A 17945-nucleotide genomic window follows, 5' to 3' on the forward strand; every position below is an offset into this window, starting at 1 on the left:
GAACGAGAGCAGCTGAATGTGATGGAGCGTGGCAGACACTTGACTTGTCATGCATCCTGCATTAACACTGGGGAGATTGTTCTGGAAGGACTGCGGCAGTTTCACAGCTCACTGGCCAGGCTGCCCGATAAAAGCAAGAACATCTATTGACTCTATACATAAAGGCTCACACTGGAATATTCCACAGTGCATTACAGAGGATATTCAATTACCCCGTGGAGGCTACATTCTCCTATTACACACATAAACTTACTTTCCTTTCTGGCAGATTTGGTTTCCATCATGTTTACTATAATGCTTCCAATCGGCTAAACTGGCATATCGGATAATACTGTACATGGACTGACGTTGGGGTCATTCGGTGATACAGCAAAGATCAGATTCTTCAAGCAATGGGCAGACATGCGAGTTAAGGTGGCCATAGATATAGAATCCACTCATTTGGCGATTTTGCCAAATGAGCAGATCTCTCCCTGATATACCCACCTTGACGTGGGCGATATCAGGCTGATTTGTTTGTGGGCCCTAGGGTAGTGATGGGCGAATTTGTCCCATTTCGACAAAAAATTCAAGAATTTCCAGCGAAATGCAAACTTTGACGCCCGCTTCAATTCTGATGCTGGCGTTAAAGTCAATGGGCGTTAGAATAATGTTGATGTGCGACGGTTTTCATGTAAGCAACATTTCCAGAATTTTTTGACGCCATCTAATTTTTACTAATTTATTCACCGGCGGTGTATATCGGAAATTCGCCGCAAATTCACGGCTGCCAAATTTATCCGCCCATCACTACCCTAGGGCCCAACGATTGGATCATAATGAAACATATACAGGTAGTCAGATTGCAGGGGTCTCATCAACAAACAGATGGGGTCCGCGATCCGACAGGATTTTTTCCCCTGCCCGAACATCATCTGGCCGACTATCAGCCAGATATCGATCAGGGAAGCCCATCGGAGGGCCCCACACACGGGCCAATAAGCTGTCGACGAGGTCTGTCTGCAGCTTTTATCAATCTGGTGAGGGTTGTACTTGCTGCCTGCCATAAAGAGAGCCAGGAGCACCTTGCAGACACCATTGCCACCAACCTTTTTTTTTTTTTTTTTTTTTTTAACCAGGAGCCACATACAAATTTAAAAAGAGTTGGGGGGCAACACAAACATGCAAAAAGTTCCTGGGGGTGCCAAATAAAGCGATATTATTAGATATTTTGTAGCCCTTTGTGGACTGGAAGTCTACAGGAGGCTCAGTTTGGCAGTAGTTTGGCATCTGATTTTTAAGCAACCAAAACTTGCCTCCAAGCCAGGAATTTAAAAAAAATGAGCACCTACTTTGAGGCCACTGGGAGCAACTTCCAAGGAGTTGATAAGCAACATGTTGGGGACCACTGCTCTGGCACTTACACTCATGGCAACTTGAGTTTTAGAGTGTTCTTTAAATGCAGTATATGGAGCAAACAGAACTGGAAGCTGCCAGATAGGCAACTAACTGGCACGACTTTGTACTCCCCTTACTGGTCGAGGCCGAATAAAAGATCAGTGGCCTCATACACATCTCTTTGTTAAGTGACAGTAATAAAAAGCCACACAAACGTTAACACTGCAGCTGAAAGCAACATCCTACACAAGGAACTCATTGATCCTTTGCCCTTCTTGCACTTCTCACACACGAGCAATGGCACGCAAGGCCAATATCAGAACACAGCTATCAGCAAACACACACAGGTCGCTTTTTTCCAGTTTTTTTAATAAACGAAGTTCATGAACTTAGAAGGGAGGTGTAATTCAAAGGAGAACCGCTCAGCAAACCAAGCATGTCTCATATCAGTTACATCTACTTAGTAAATAAAGGCAGTTTGTAAGAGAGAGCATTAAAGGACGCTAGGATCTTGTCACTCACAAATATGCATGCGGGGGGGTTACGATGGCTATACATGGGCAAATTTAAAGGGATACTGTCATGGGAAAAAGTTTTTTTTCAAAATGAATCAGTTAATAGTGCTGCTCCAGCAGAATTCTACACTGAAATCCATTTCTCAAAAGAGGAAACAGATTTTTTTATATCCGATTTTGAAATCTGACATGGGGCTAGACATTTTGTCAATTTCCCAGCTGCCCCTGGTCATGTGACTTGTGCCTGCAGTTTAGGAGAGAAATGCTTTCTGGCAGACTGCTGTTTTTCCTTCTCAATGTAACTGAATGTGTCTCAGTGGGACATGGGTTTTTACTATTGAGTGCTGTTCTTAGATCTACCAGGCAGCTGTTATCTTGTGTTAGGGAGCTGCTATCTGGTTACCTTCCCATTGTTCTTTTGTTTGGCTGCTGGGGTGGGAAAGGGAGGGGGGATGATATCACTCCAACTTGCAGTACAGCAGTAAAGTGTGATTGAAGTTTATCAGAGCACAAGTCACATGACTTGGGGCAGCTGGGAAATTCACAATATGTCTAGCCCCATGTCAGATTTCAAAACTGAATATAAAAAAATCTGTTTGCTATTTTGAGAAATGGATTTCAGTGCAGAATTCTGCTGGAGCAGCACTATTAATGGATTCATTTTGAAAAAATGTCTTTTCCCATGACAGTATTCCTTTAAGATGCCAATTTGAGTCTTTTAGGTCAGGGCTTTCCAACAGGGCTACCTGACCGATATCTGACCAAATGCTGATCGGCAGGTTTGATTTTTGGATCAAGGATCGCATTGGCTTTATTGATGAAGTCCTCTCCCAACAGCCCCTATTTCAGTCATTGTAATCCAATTGTTTGGCACTAGGGCCAAACAATGGGATTAGCCAGAGACCCAGCTACTTTAAAGCGGGGAAGCAATAACAGCTGAACCGCTTGCTCCAGTTTTAGCAACCCACGTTTTTTCTCTCTCATATCATGTGATCTGATAAACATAACAAGCTGCACGCACTGTCCTCCAAAATTCAAACACAGCAAATCCGGGGGCTTAAAAAAAGGAAAGAATGTGAGGCATGCAAGAAAATGTGCTGCCCCCCAGCATGGAAAGAGACAGAGCTTTATCATGTGAATGTGAAACATGTATATTTAGCGCTCTAAGAATTTTTGGCTTGTTTAACCCAGACAAGCATTTAGCCATTTTTCTTTTTTGCAAAAACAAAAATGTGGCCAAAAGGGGCATTGGAGTCCTTAGGCAATGGTCTCCGGAGAACATACTAATAGGAGAAACCACAAACAGATGAACAAGACATCTGTTGTAGAATAAACAAACGTCCCAAATGTCTGTTTTTTTGCTGGACAGTCCCGATTTCGACAGCTCAACCTGCAGTCCAGGATTGTTACCGAGATGTCCCGACTTTCTCTATGATTCAGAAAAAGATACAACGTTTCTAAAACTTAATTGGCATTTGCCAGGTAGCCCATGATATGTGGCAGGTGCACATAGATACATTTGTTATAATTTAAGATAAACAAAGAATTGTAACTATTTAAGATAAGCAGGTCTCTTGGGGAAACTGTGACTTGCAGCTTAAAAGGCAATTCACCTTCCTTAGCAAAACTGTAATAACACATAAAACTTGACCCTAAAACCCCCAGAAATGTGTTCAAACTTTCCATAACCTGGCAAATTTTTATTTTCGCATCGCTGGCCGCGGCAAAACTTTTTGTCCCTCTTTCTATTTTCAAAATGTTGGGAAGTATGGAATAAGCGATGTTGCATCAAACATTTATAGACGATTAAAGTGAACATAAACACTTTTTATAAACAATGTACATCATCTTTACATTTCCACCAAATTATGGAAATGCTTAGTTATATACAGTTCCATATACCAGCACCTTGTATTTCAGCCTCATGGTGCTTCTGAGTTAGCCTTGAGCTGGAATTCCAAAGTCAATGAACTTTAAAGTTGTAGTTCACCTTAAAGTTACCCTTTATCGTGGTGTAATAGTGTGGGCAACACTGGGTTGGTCCAATTGTTTGGCCCTAGGAAAGGGTCCGAGTTGGCAGCTTTTAATGGCGCGTGCATGGCCACTTTAAGACAAAATGTAATTGCTATTCGTTGTGGTTTTGGAATTTTACATTATTTTTTAGCAGCGATCAGGCTTGGGCAACAATATTACTTGGCCTGGCTAGGGCTTAATAACAATAGGAACTAGATACAGGTATGGGACCTTTAATCTAGAATGTTTGGTACCTATGGTTTTCTGGATAATAGAAAATCATGTAAACATTAAATAAACCCAATAGGCTGGTTTTGCTTCCAATAAGGATTAATTATATCTTAGTTGGGATCAAGTACAAGCTACTGTTTTATTATTACAGAGAAAAAGCAAAACATTCTTAAAATGGGGATAATTTGGATTATTTGAATGGAGTCTATTGGAGATGGCCTTTCCATAATTTGGAGCTTTCTGGATAACTGGTTTCCGGATAAAAGATCCTATACCTGTACCAGCTTTGAGAATATTAGAGAACCTGGATAGATAGATAAAGGTGGCAGTAATTCTGGCAATAAAAAAACATTTAATTTTTAAATTGCACCAGCGCTTTTTAGTTGGTAGAAAAGCACCTGATCGCATACCTCCCAACATTTTGGAAATATGAAAGGGACAAAAAGAATTGGCGTGTGGAGTGCAGCTTAATTTTTTTTGACCACGCCTGTTTTTGTGGCCACACCCCCTAATTACCTTGTTGATTTATGAAAGTTTGAACACATTTCTGTGGTTTTTTGTGTTATTACAGTTTTGCTAACGAAGGTGAATTACCCTTTAAGCTGCAAGTCACAGTTTCCCCAAGACCTGCTTATCTTAAATTATTACAAAAGTATCTAAGTGCACCTGCCACATATTCCGGGCTCTCAGTCAAAAGCCAATTAAGTTAGAAACATTGTATCTTTTTCTGGCTGTTTAGTGCAGGAGATCAAAGAGAAAGTTGGGACATTTCAATAACAAACACGGGACTGAAGGTTAAGCCGTCACAATTGGGACTGTCCTGTGAAAAACTGGACAGTTGGGAGGTATGCCTGAACATGGCACAGCAGTCTGTAATTTCCTTGAATGGAACAGTAGGTCAGTAGAGGTTCACCTATGAAAATATTACATATTAATTTAAAGGTGAACTTTCTCTTTAACAAGTTAAAAATCGATTCCCACGTGGTAGGCTCCAGCTGTATTACCTTGCAGGGTTTTTTTCCTTTCATGGATTATAAAAACCAACAAAGGACAAGGACACAGTGTCAGACTATGAAGTAAGTAGTTGGAAAGCACTAGCACAGATACTGCCAATGGCTGGAGAACAGGCTCCGACACACCTGTGAATGATGAAACTCACTTCCGGCTCTGCTCCGTGTACTATTCTCAATCCCTATTCCTCATCTGCCCTACAGAGCAGCTGGTTATGGCTCCCGGGGGACTTGCACTGAAATGAAATAATAACTGGGGCCTAGTCTATCCCTGCCCTTCCTTCCTCCATCTGTGTGGCTTTCTGGGTTCAAACAGCTTGAACTTATTAAAGGATAGAGACAGAGCTCCATCTCCTTCCCATCTTCTTCAGTCAGCACACATCTGTTTTAAAGGGGATTCATTTCTCAGCACGTTACAGCTGAGAAAGGGTAACAAGGTTATATACCTAGCTAGCAAGGGCCATTAATATAGGCTTATACTACAGGTAATGCAGTTGTCTTGCTGCCAGAAATAAGTTTCCTATAATGCCATAACTAGTGTAAATCCAGATTCTCTACTGGGTAAAAACACCCATACCACTTACCATATTAACTGCCAAGACAACAGAATAATGAAACTTATTGCTGGATATGATCAAGTACAGGTATGGGACCGGTTATCAAGAATGCTCGGGACCTGGGGTTTTCCAGATAAGGGTTTTTATGTCATTTGGATCTCCATACCTTAAGTCTACTACTATTTATTAAATCAGAGAAAAAGGAAATCATGTTTAAACTGGAGTCTATGGGAGATGGGCCTCCCATAATTTAGAGCTTTCCAGATAATGGGTTTCCAGATAACGGATTCCATACCTGTAGCAGCTGCTAATCTCCCTTAGGGCAAGGGCACACGGGCAGATTTAGTTGATTGGCGACTAATCGCCTTCCCCCTGCTATAATGAGAAAACGCCTGCGTCAATGCACTAGCAGCACTTCGATTTCTGAAGTTGCCTTACGAGGAAACTTCGAGCGACTTCAGAAATTGAAGAGTCGCGAGTGCATTGTCGCAGGCGTTCTCATTTAAGCAGGCGGACCGGGTCGGACTGGGGGGCCCGGGGCCCACCGGGACTACTGTCCAGGGCCCCCTGACCCCCCCGCCCCCTACCGTGATGCGCACTGCGCGCCTTCGTGATGGCGCGGATCGCCGCTCCTGCTGGAAAGGAGACGCTCAGGGCCCTGTATGAATGTCACTGCCCACATGCGCAGATGGCGCAGCGTTGCGCCTATAGAAATCTTTTTTTTAAACAAACTTGTCGGGAGAGGGGTCTGGCCCATTTAGGGTCGGGTCCACCGAGTTTATACCCAGTTTCCCGCCGGGCCAGTCCGACACTGCAGGCAGAAGAAAGGGACAAAGGCCCAGCAGGAAACTAAAACTCCCCGAATCTGCCCCTGCCCTTAAAGTCTGTAGATAATGCCCTGTGCCTCTTACCATGTGGCACTTTATCTTTGTATGCGTGTTTATTTATATGTATTTATCCATTTGTTCCCACAGTCTATACTATAAAAGGCCCATTTTTCAAAGGTCGAATTTCGAATTCATGTGAATTTTTTTTAATTCGAATATACTCACAATTAGACTGGGAGGTTATTTAAGAAAAATGTGAATGTCTAATATTGGCTCTAATGGCTCTGACCAGAAAATTCTAATTGTATTTGATTTATATTCAATTCGTAAGAATTGAGTTTTTCTCCTTTTTTTTTCTCGACTGTTTCCATGGTCGAGGTTTGATAAATCTCACAATCGAATGTGTGAATTTTTTAAACTTTAAAAATTCGAATTCAAATTTACTATTCGACCCTTGATAAATCTGCCCCTTAATGTAAGTGGAAACGTGCAGGCCTGCGTATACAAGTACAGCATCTGACGTGTCACTATCCCACCAAGATTTATTTCCGAGAATGGAAATTCCATGACACTCACAGGAAATTCACTGGCTGTCAGCCACGAACAAACGGAACAATCGCAAATGACCAACCTCGTTTTTGGCCAATCATACTGTACTGAAGGGTTGGCCTGGGTATGGTTGCCTTTAATGTAATCTCCAAATTTCCATTTAACTGCCAAATAATCTGACTAAAGGTGTCCATAGACACACAGGTCCTATCGTACGAATCGAGGATATGTACGATTTTCGGATCGTGTGTGGCGTGTGCCGACATTTTTCTCCCGGCGGAGATCGGTCGTTTGGTTGATCGGTCAGGTTTGATTTTGACCCGACCGATCCCGTCGGAGCTCATGGCACATCGTAATCTGATCGTTCGGCCATACGGCCGAACAATCAGATTACCCCCGATGTAGCCATGCCTGTTAATGGCATATCGGGGAAAGATCCGCTCGTTTGGCAACATTGCCAAATGAGCGGATCTTTGCATCTATGGCCACCTTAAGAGGGGCAACCCTCACAACAATTTGATGTAGGCAGTGCTAAATGTAATTATAGAGACCCCTATGGGGGGGGGGGGTCAGCCAGGATTGAAACTTTGGCTGGATTATGAATGGTCAATTAGGAGGTCATCTTCTGAGCTGTAAGGAACAAGGGCTCCAGCCAAAGTGAACAATGCAATTTGACCGCCATATCCAACATAATTCAGGCACGAGACCTGTAGCCAAACTAATAAGAGAGATCAGGAATTCTACACTTCCATCTCCATGGTCATCTTTAGATTCTTGGAAGATGGAGGAGATTCTTCTATGCAGTATTTCTGCTGTGTAATAACACTAGTCAAGAAATACTTGATTCCCAGGACACTTTCCCTTTAACCGCAGGGGTGAAGCACCTATCTCTATCAACCAAGCCCTTTGCTGGGTACAGACGATATGTTCCTAGAACAGACAGCTGAAATGCACCAAACAATGCGAGAGCAAGTGAAAGAAAGTGAAGATGACAAGAAAACCTGTTGGGCAGGTTTAGCATTAATGCTGTGACTTATATCTGACTTACAGTAATGAGCAGCTGGTGGAGGTGGGGGTTCCAGTGTGTCATATTTATCCTGTTCTTAAAGGCACATTCAATTCGGAGTATGTATTTATAATAGAACATGTAATGACATATTCTGGGGGAAAAAAAAAAGGTATAAAAGGAGTTTATATACCAACAGAAGCGGAGATCTGCCTACTGCCTGTACTCAATCTCAGGGGCTTTAAAGGCATTTAAAGTTTCAGGCTGCATATCTTTTAAGAAAAAATGGGCAGATAATGACCCCCGTAGATATCAACAGAGTTCTCAGATATCAGCATGCGTGGCCACTAGTGATGGGCGAATTTATTCACCAGGCGCAAATTCCCGTGATTCGCCGCCGGCAAATAATTTCTCAAATCCAGTGCAAAAATTTGCGGCATCCAAAAAAACGACGCCTGCACAGTTTTACAAATTTTTTCCCGTTTCCCGAATTTCACGGGAAATTTGCAAATTATTCGGCGAAACACCACAGATTCGCCCATCACTAGTGGCCACCATCACTAAACTATTTGGTTAGGTAATTAGGGTGACTTTAGAATCATTCCTAAACCATCTCAGCAGGTATAGGCCCTTCAGGAGATGGTTTTGACAGGTGAAATGCATAGAGGGGCATCAGCAGCAGATCTAGAAGTATGAAGTGCAGACAAGGCAATTTAGAGCTTTTTGCTCCCAACTTGATGAACAGCGTGAAAGATGGGAACAAAAGTCCCTTCAAATGTTAGACAACTGCCACAAGTACAAGCGCTGGTGCTTAAAAGAGGAGGTGGTGGGGACAAAATTCTCAAAACTTCCCTGTGCTGTTGTCCTAACACAGGGAGAACATATTTACAGCATACAGCTAACACGCTTGCCCGGTATAAGCTCAAGACCTCTGCAGTGAAAGCATTAGGTGTCCAAAACAAATGATATACTGTAAGACTATACACGGACAGCCCCGTGGTGTCAGTCAAACACTCCATAATGCAGCCCCTGGCAAATCACTAGTTCTGTCTCCATACAATCAAACTGGAATTTCAAGAAACACTCGCACACCCTAATCAATCAGATAGAGAACACCTGGTGCACAGCAAACAGGAGGAATCGGCCACCTCCCTAGAATACTGGAACAAAAAACTTCACTGGCACACAGGATATTTCAAGCAGGAAAAGCAGGAAAAACCTTGCTAGGTATTTATTGCAGCATGCAACGTTTCGGGGTTACCGAAGGGGGTAACCCCGAAACGTTGCATGCTGCAATAAATACCTAGCAAGGTTTTTCCTGCTTGAAATATCCTGTGTGCCAGTGAAGTTTTTTGTTCCATACAATCAAACCAATGGCTGTTTTACACCACTCCCTGCCAACAAACAAAGGGAACTATGTATGGACTGCATTTCATGTGGTGCCCAACCAGCAGCAAACAATGGAATGTTGTGCACAACATTCCCTTGTTTGTTATAGTTATACAGGAGCAGTGACCAGCTCCATGTTGTAGCTCCCACCCCTCCCAGCTATAGTCAGGTGATCCCACTGGTGTCTAATAAAAGGGCAGCCAAGTATGGGGGTTTACTTTGAAAGCAGCAAGTAAGTTGCAGGTAAAACCTAGTCCCTTTGTAAAATGTATAATGAAGCAATAGAATTCTTAATGAATCAGATAAAATTGAGCATAGGACTGGCCAGATATGGGATGACTTTGACGTAGTTGGCCAGCTTAAATATATTGCAATATATGGACAAACAATCCCTGTTTTGTTTAAAGGGTAAGGCATTTTTCAGTAGCAGTATGCACAAAATGAATCTGTCTTAAATATATTGATAATGGGTTGAGTGCAGAGGACCTCTTGTATTTGCCCAACCAGTAGCCTCATTGGCCATGCTCTGGGGTAATACCTGTTCTTAGTTAAAAAATGCTATATTGCTACATGGCTAGGCAACTGATGTTATTACAACAGACAGCCATCGCCCAATGTGCGACACAGCTAGAAGCTTCTTTGACCCAGGTGAAAAATGCAGAAAATTGTCAGTAACATTCCAAGAGCAGAATACTGACTAAGACGCCTCCCTGCCCTCAGCACAATATGTATATTTGGCTCCATGACAACATGGGAAATGGCCCCGACATAAAGCAAACATTACACAGTCACTTCCCTGGTCCTCTGATGCAACAACCACAGGAGATGCTGCCTGACCAAATTTTCTGTCCAGACAGGGCAACTATAAGCCCACGTGACTGTTAGCCAGGCTGTCAAACTGCTTCATGTATGATCAGCTTAACCTCCGTGTGTCCTGAAGTGCAGCACCCACTGAAGGGCCACAGAATGCTCAATACAAATCAAGCTTCTTACTGGGCAGTCAAAAAAAAAAAACTCTCCATCTGTCACCACTTCTTCCAGTAGTAATCTATCCCTGAAGCATTAGATCTTAGAAAACTGGTTATGGGTGCCGTTTCATTAGAGTAAACTCATACAGGTACATAAAGCTCTATTTGCAGAATATCCTGTGCTTTTCCATTTTACTAATCATAAAGAAGAAACCCCACGTTTTGCAAAGCTACAGCTTTCCAAGATAGAAGACGAGTCTTAAAATTGGTGGATTTCTTAGCCTTCCCTATTTTGTTTGTATTTTGAAATTTATATCTGCTTCATTAAAGAAGAAAACCATTAGCATGACGTAATTACTGCTCATTTCTTCCCGGTACATGTAAAATGTGCCTTTCCTTGTTATGTTGCACAATCTCCTCCTTTTCGGGGCGTCTAATTTCCCCAAATTGCCTCCAGCAGGCTAGAATGTAAATCACCAGTGGGAAGGCAATCGGTGTGCTTCCTTTCCTGAAGTTGCCTCACGAGGAAACTTCAGGCGACTTTGAAAAACAAAGTGATCCGAGTGCGCCGGTGATTTTGATTCTACCCTGCGGGAGGCAGCTCGGGGAGATTAGTCGCCCTGAAAAAGAGGCAATTTATCACCGGGCGACTAAATCTCTCCTAATCGGAGCATGTGTCTCTGCCCTTAACAAATTCCTACCCCTCCTATTGTCTTCATTGAAGCCTTTAACATTACATATTCATGCCCCTAACAGCCCCATCAGAAACACTATAGGCCAGGACTAGTGTCCATACTTTACTAATAGGAGGTCTACTTTTAAGCTGGCCATAGACTAAAAGATCTGCTCGTTTGGCGACATCGCCAAACGAGCGTATCTTTCCCCGATATGCCACTAACGGCATGGATATATCGAACGTTTCGATACGCCAAGGGGCTCCGACGGGTCGATCGGGTAAAAATCAAACCTTCCGTGGCCAGATATTGATCGGGAAGACCCGTCGGATAAGCGGTCAAATTGGTCTAAATGACCGATATCGGCAGCTTTATCTGCCCGTGTATGGCCACCTTTAGTGATATTGTCCTATTATGATCTACATTCATAATATCACTGTTAGCTTCTGTTCCATGGAAAATATTACTTAAATATTACATTGATTTATAAGAGAATTTATATTACTATATTTAAAAAACAACTATATCTTATGTAGCCGTAACAGAATAAATATCTGAATGAAAAGAATAAAACAGGAGGATGATTTAGACAAACTGTTTGTTCACAGTGTCTTGAGATCTACTGATCACCAATTAAAGGTCTACTTGTAGACCCCCATCTACCTTTTGGGCACCCCTGCTATAGGTATTTACAAATAAAACCTACCATGTGTTCTAGAAATGACACAACCAGACTGTAAAATGTATATTCTGTATAAATACATTTTAATATTTGGTTTTATATGTCCTTTAAGTGGTGTTATATGCCCTTTAAGTAATGCCCCACTGTGCCTTCCAGGCATCTAAAAAACCAAATCAGCTTGATCTTTCCCATACAGATGTTTGCATTCCTGTGCCATGTCCCTGAGGTGTTGGACTAGAAAAAAAAAAATCAAACGACCCCCAAAGAGACAAAGAGAGCTCTATCCACTTGAACAGAGTAAACAAGACACTTTAGGTGTCTTAAAAGCCTTTTAGTGGTGGGATCCACATGGGATATAAATGACTCTATTGAGCCCAAACAATACAGAGAATGTCAGATGCTGACATGATAACAGTACCGTCCCCTCCAGATATCCAGCCCTTAGATGTCACTCAGTGCCCAAGGAAAGGATTAAGCCTTTGATTCAGGGGTGGAACAGCTTCACAAATTATCACCTCTGCCAGAAGAATGTCCCCTTGTTAGAATGCCCCCTTTTCTTTCTTAGCGAGGAAACGTTATTATTTGATGGCCAGTTTGTGCGTTTGTGTTGTTTAGGCTGATGGTACATGGGTACTGGAGATCACCATGATTCTCTCAAGAATAGAGAAAAACAAGGACATGTGCCGCAGACAGTCCGATGAATGGAAGGGGCGTATTTTATTGTCACAATTCTCCCTGAGAGATCCATTGTCATCTAAACTGTCCCCTGTGCCATCAGCTGGCCACACACACACGGAGCAAGATTTCTACCAAACTGGAAAAACACACAGACCTGTGCGAAGCCAACTTTCTGATCTGGAAAATCTTCCAGTTGGATAGTCAGAAAAAGTTATTTCAGTAAATAAATATAGTGTTACTAGTAAGCAATCACGGAGCTCAGGGGCTCGGAGTGATCCAGACATTCCAGCGACTGCCAAAAGAACAGAACTGGGCCCACAACATGATGCAATCATTAAAGGGGGTGTGTACCTTAAGGGCAGAGACACACGCTCAGATTTGGGGAGATTAGTCACCCGACGACAAATCTCCTCTTCTTCGGGGGCCACTAATCTCTCTGAACTGCCTTCCTGCCCGCTAGAATGAAAATCGCTGGCGGGATGGCACTCGGAGTACTTCGTTTTCCCAAAGTTGCCTCACGAGGAAACTTCGGGCTACTTTGAAAAATGAAGCGCTCCGAGTGCCATCTCGCTGGTGATTTACATTCTAGCCGACGGGAAGGCACGGGAGACAGTTTGGGCAGATTAGTCGTAGGGCGAGTGTGTCTCTACCCTTAAGTTAACTTTTAGTATGGAATAGAATGGCCATTTCTAAGCAACTTTTCAATTGGTCTTCATTATTATTATTTTTAATAGTTTTTTTTTTATTTTTTTCTATTTGCCTTCTTCTTCTTCTTCTGACTCTTTCCAGCTTTCAAATGGGGTTCACTGCCCACATCTAAAAAACTAATTTATAGTTATTGCTACTTTTTATTACTCATCTGTCATCGATCTATTCAGACCCTCCCCGATTCATATTCCAGTCACTTATTCAAATCAATGCATGATTGTTAGGGTAATTTGGACCCTAGCAACCAGATTGCTCAAATTGAAAACTAGAGAGCTGCTGAATAAAAAGCTAAATAACTCAAAAACCACAAACAATTAAAAATTAAAACCAACTGCAAATTGTCTCAGCATATCAGTATCTACATCATACTAAAAGTTAACTCAAAGGTAAGCAGCCCCTTTTATTCTGTTTGATCAAACAGACTGACCTGCCCTCTCTGCAGCTCACCAGCTGTTTTCATTTGTTGCATGGGTTGGGTGCTATGGTTTTACATGGAAAGGCCACATCATGTATAATTAGAGCTTAACTGGGCATTATGGTTCCGTTCCCACAAACTTTTAAAAAAATTTTCCCAGGGCCAATTCTCTCTGAATTCATCACTGGCCTCTGATCAGACAATTACAAAACTCAAGGCTCAGTAAAATTCAATGTTTATGTGGTTCCTTCCAGCTGAGAAAATATAAATAAACTGCATGTCATCTGTACCTTCAACTACCGACATAAGACCCACAGTGGGGCACATGCAACACTGACATTGCCCAAATAAAGGTTATTTAGTGGGTGAACATTTCATTGAAGAAATAGAACTGCTACACTATCAGCACAAACAACACAATGTAACAGATTCTAAACATTTGTATACACTGTCACTGTGTATCTTCACTTCCAGACTGGATGATTTTTGATGCCATAAAGGGAAACAATATAAATCAATTGTATACTTTGTATCTGTTCCTATAAACCCTCTAAATTTGTATAGGAGAGGTGATTTCATTGTATTGTTCTAAATCTTCCTGGGTAAGAGCTTATAGCATTGTATTCTACAGAGTTTGTAGGTAAAGGTGTGCCCTGTTGCTCAATTTTAACTTGAGTGACTGCCCCTTGTTTTGTATGTTGAGCTTTTACCGCTCACCAATGATAGAATGCTTTTCTATGGCCCAGCAGTTTTAGTCTCAGCCCATGGTATTTGTACCTGGGGGGGGGGGGGGGACACGTGATAACGGTAAGAAATGTATAACCTTTGGCACTTTGCTGTTAGCAGTGAATAAGTGTAGCTCCAAAGATTGCTGCCTTGTTTATCAGTGCCGGGCCAAGCCGGCTGGGCGCCCTAGGCAACCCAGCCGGCTACGTCACCCCCCTCCCCAAGCGTTTTTGCGCATGCGCCCTAGGCACGTGCCTCTTCTGCCTACCCCTAGTTCTGGCCCTGTTGTTTATTATTATCTGCTGGGTTCTGTCAATTTTTATGATCTATTTTTTTTTTTTTTATTTCTAGATGACACTGTTCACACTGCAAAAAATTCACTCTACCATATAAAATTTCATTCCTGAACCAGCAAGTGTATATTTTTTTAGTTGTAATATTGGTGTGTAGGCGCCATATCTGGTCATTTTGCCTGGTCATGTGCTTTCAGAAAGAGCCAGCACTTTAGGATGGAACTGCTTTCTGATAAGCTGTTGTTTCTCCTACTCAATGTAACTGAATGTGTCTCAGTGTGACCTGGATTTTACTACTGAGTGCTGTTCTTAGATCTACCAGGTAGCTGTTATCTTGTGTTAGGGAGCTGCTATCTCGTTACCTTCCCATTGTTCTGTTGTTAGGCTGCTGGGGGGGAGGGAGGGGTGTTATCACTCCAACTTGCAGTACAGCAGTAAAGAGTGATTGAAGTTTATCAGAGCACAAGTCATATGACTGGGGGCAGCTGGGAAACCGACAATATGTCTAGCCCCATGTCAGATTTCAAAATAAAATATAAAAAAATCTGGTTGCTCTTTTGAGAAACTGATCCCAGTGCAGAATTCTGCTGGAGCAGCACTATTAACTGATGTTCCCATGACAGTATCCCTTTAAGTACCTTTCCTGCTTGCTCTCTCCCTCCCCCAGACCAGGTGCAACTGTATTAGGAGAGTTTCAGCTCAGTCGCTGCTGGGTCAGAACAATTTGGCAGCGTTTAAAGGAACAATAGTAGCCAGTTCCAACCAGCCCCTGAGCACTAGAGCAGCTACAGAGCTTTCTGGCAGATCCTAACTCCATCCAACTGTCAGCTAATTCACACAACCTGCCCCCCACACACCCATCGATCTACATGAATCAAGTAGAGACATTAACAGCCTTTCTTCCCAAGAGTCAGCAACTCCCAGCACCCTGCACCACTTCCTGCCAGTCTGACTCCCCTCTCCGGGGCCCCGCACGTCTCCAATTCAGTAACCCCTCCAGAAGGGCCCCTCTGTCAGCACTGGGGATCCCTCCCTCCACCCCAGACCCTGTGTTAGTAAATGTATGTTCAGCAAAGAAAGAAACATGTTCCTATCCCAGCCTGAAACCTTCCAAACGTTCTTATACTACAACTCCCAGAAGCTTCAGTTGAGAGATAATAGTTGAGCAGTTGAGAGAGAATAGTTGAGCAGATTAGGGCTCATGTTTATACAGTGGGACTCACCTTTTCACTTCCTTCCCAACGTGCTGCTCCCAAGGGAATTTCCAAGTTTCCAGCTAAAACCTTTGTAATCCAAGAGAGAACCGTTGGCAACGGCAGGGTCTGCCCTGTGGATTTATATCCCCCGGCTCCGCTCAGTCCACGAATTGTTGTTGCTGCAACATATACCGTCTCGCAGCTCCCCTTGTCCTGCGGGTGTCGGGTGTCAGCGGCGTCTGCTCTCCCTTCTCCTTCCTGATCTCTGGCGTCAGTTCCAAGCGATTGGGGCGGGGGCTCCAAATAAACGTCCTGCCAAGTGACACAATCGCAAAAAAAATCCCTAAAAATCAATTCTGGAACAATTCCCTCTCCCTCCGCCGCGCGACACCAGGGCTAATTAACGCCGCGTGAAAACGAGGTTTAGGGAATAAAGCGAAACCCCATGATTAGTGAGTGTGGCCACAAAGCCATTATTTCCAATGGAATCATCTCTCCAGCTCAGAGCTCGGTGTGTGGGTCACAATATCTATAGCGCGTAAAAGCGCAGCAACTGGGTCACCCCCCAATTACTCTTCCCATTTGCTTCCTATGGTTAATAATTACCTGCAGTTATTTATCCATGCCACGTATGGCTAATTCTGTTACTGTTATAGGTCAGCTTCTAATATATAGACTACAAATAACTATCTATAGAGGGATCTAAATGTACTTGTGCATTTTTAAAAATGACTATAAATATAAATCAATAGCCTGCGCCAGTGTTCTCTGTGCATCCCCCTCCTTACCTCGTCCGAGCTAATGATCAGTGTCCATAATGCTGCTACTGCTGAGCCAACACGTCTGAGTCTCTCGCTCTGGGAGCATTGCAGTAAAAGCGCCTGAAGAGGGAATGGTGGGAAATCCAATCCACACCGCACATTGAGCCCAGCTCCTGCCACTCCTCCCCCTTCCTGGCCGGCACACATGGAGTTAAAAGGATCAGTGACGTCGTCACCCATCCCCAAAGTTTCCCAACTTTCTGACTGGCAGCTGGCAACTGTCACTCTGCCCGCAAGTCCCTGATCAGACTCAATAATAATAATAATAATAACAACAACAATACTACTACTACTACTAATAATAATTAATTATTAATTTCCTTGGTTGACACAAGACATTATTAAAAACAGTTGAGCAATACAAGCAGGGGCCCATTTACTTAGTTCAAGTGAAGGAACAGAATTAAAAAAACTTTGAATTTCGAATGTTTTTTTTGGCTACTTCGACCATCGAATTGGCTACTTCGACCTTTGACTACGACTTCGTAATACTACGACTTTGAATCGAACGATTCGAACTAAAAATCGCTCGACTATTCGACCATTCGATAGTCGAAGTACTGTCTCTTTAAAAAAAAACTTCGACCCCCTAGTTCGCCACCTAAAACCTACCGAAGTCAATGTTAGCCTATGGGGAAGGTCTCCATAGGCTTTGGAACAATGTATAACAATGGACAAGGATTTAATCGTTCGATCGAACGATTTTTCGTTCGATCGAACTATTTGCGGTAAATCCTTTGACTTCGATATTCGAAGTCGAAGGATTTCCATTCAGCAGTCGAATATCGAGGGTTAATTAACCCTCGATATTCGACCATAAGTAAATTTGCCCCGCAGTGTCGGACTGGCCCACCAGGATAGTAGGAAAACTCCCGGTGGGCCCAGGTGTCAGAGGGCCCTCATGCTGCTAAACATTTGGCCTATTTCATGGCCATTCCCTATTTTTATGAGAACAAAGAGGCTAAATAGTTGGAAAAATAGATTATAGTATGTAAAGAAAAGAGACTAGGAGAATAGAGGTTGAGTGAGGAGAGGAAGAAAAATAGTATTAAGAGTGGGCCCCTGGTCTAAGGTTAATTGGTGGGCCTCTGGTCAAAGATTCTTGGGTGGGCCCCTGGTTTCCCAGTCCGACACTGAATACAAGTATGGAACCTGTTATCCAGACTGTTTGGGATCTGGGATTTCAACTTTCCAACTTGCAGCCTGCCTGCAAGTCCCTGATCAGACTCGCTAATAATAATAATAACAATAATAACACTAATAATAATAATATTAATACTACTACTACTACTAATAATATTAATAATACT

At 42.8% G+C, this 17945-nt stretch overlaps 1 protein-coding gene across 1 annotated transcript in view; it reads right to left on the minus strand.

Annotated features, from left to right (window-relative positions):
- XB5748694.L (provisional ortholog of CDC42 effector protein 4 L homeolog) overlaps positions 1–16075 on the minus strand; it is a gene marked incomplete at its 5' end in the record, with an annotated part of 23928 nt that extends 7853 nt beyond the window's left edge. Inside the window, 1 exon segment of the mRNA NM_001094380.1 lies at positions 15842–16075.
- Between the last annotated feature and the right edge of the window lie 1870 nt (positions 16076–17945).

This window comes from Xenopus laevis, chromosome 7L, assembly GCF_017654675.1.
Source record: "Xenopus laevis strain J_2021 chromosome 7L, Xenopus_laevis_v10.1, whole genome shotgun sequence".
Lineage (NCBI taxonomy): Eukaryota > Metazoa > Chordata > Amphibia > Anura > Pipidae > Xenopus > Xenopus laevis.